Raw genomic sequence first — 1,263 nt, 5'->3', positions numbered from 1 at the left:
AATGCTTTAAATGTCATACCTGTTAAAAGAAATGGAAGCCAAACCAAATAAATGCCACAGAAGAGTGGTTACTAAACTCTCTGTTACTAATTCTAACAACTAAGGTTCAATATGAAAAGTCTAAACATCACCATCCCTACCCATGCTGGCTTTTTCTCAGGAGAGGAAGAGGCAAGGGACCTTTCACTGCAAACAGAGGCAGCATCCAGAGAGCCAGCTAACAAAGTGCTGGCCCTACAGGTGTAGACTGTAGCACACCCGAGCAACTCAGCAAGGGTCTTCAGTGACCATCCTCCCCAACTTAAGCAACTAAATTCTGTCTCTGGAACACTTGGCCCTTCTCAAGAACACTTAGTGTGAACTCAAGCACACGTAAAGCTCTCAGTAGGGTTCTTTGTTCGACATCTGAGAATCCTGTTTAGCTGAGTGGGGTGATAACGTTGCAGTTGACTGCTGTTTAAGTCTGCTTCTTCTTTTAGACTCTTAAGAGAATAAGTAAAATATTTAAGTCTGATGTGTTCATCTGTTTGGTTTCAGTTTGCATTCACCCTTCATCCCTTTCTTCTCTCTAAGTTAACCTGCAAAGTAATAATCATGTCTCTGATTTCCAGGTATTGGTTTCCCTATGTGTCTCACTTGTATTTAGGTCTTCTGTGTGTAACAGCATTGATTCACTGTGTTTCAGATTCCACTACAGATCAACATGACAGACCATTTCTCCTTGAAAAATTGTCTGCAAATTGAGATGGGGGAAAAAGGTGAGATGAAAGATTTACTGACATTTAAGACAGCAAACAGCTGCATGTGTAATTGTGTAGTTAGCATATCTTTACCTAGTTTAAAAATATCTTTCTAAAAGTTCATCTGTACCAGAGAATAAATATTTTTATTAGCATACACTTAGCCAAGCCATCAGACTGAAGGCCAAACTAGTGCCAAGAAATCACTTTGTTATAGTTACTAAACATACCACAGAGATGCAATTTAAATTTAAAACACCTAACTCCTAAGCCAGAGTAAATATTTTACTAAAGAAAGAGTACGTTCTTTTCAAAATGTTCAGAAAATTTCTTACCTGAACATCCTTCAATCTTTTCAACATTCAGTAAGTGCAGTGTCTTTTTCTTCCCTAAAATAATTGCTTTGTTTCAAAAGCCTATTCTGAAACTCATCCCCACGGGTGTTTGACCATTGTCTTTGGGGAGTCTCTTCTGCATCTTCTGTGTTGCTTGGTGATAGGATTCAAAATAATTCTGATTCTGG

At 38.4% G+C, this 1,263-nt stretch overlaps 1 long non-coding RNA gene across 1 annotated transcript in view; it reads left to right on the top strand.

Annotated features, from left to right (window-relative positions):
* LOC108445988 overlaps positions 1-1,263 on the top strand; it is a 61,683-nt gene that overhangs the window by 29,764 nt on the left and 30,656 nt on the right. Inside the window, exon 6 of the long non-coding RNA XR_001861084.1 lies at positions 686-758. This is a non-coding gene — a long non-coding RNA (uncharacterized LOC108445988). The remainder of the gene's footprint in view (positions 1-685; positions 759-1,263) is intronic.

Source organism: Corvus brachyrhynchos, unplaced genomic scaffold (genome assembly GCF_000691975.1).
Source record: "Corvus brachyrhynchos isolate BGI_N302 unplaced genomic scaffold, ASM69197v1 scaffold103, whole genome shotgun sequence".
NCBI classification, from domain to species: domain Eukaryota; kingdom Metazoa; phylum Chordata; class Aves; order Passeriformes; family Corvidae; genus Corvus; species Corvus brachyrhynchos.
This window is presented reverse-complemented; position numbering and strand designations above follow the sequence as displayed.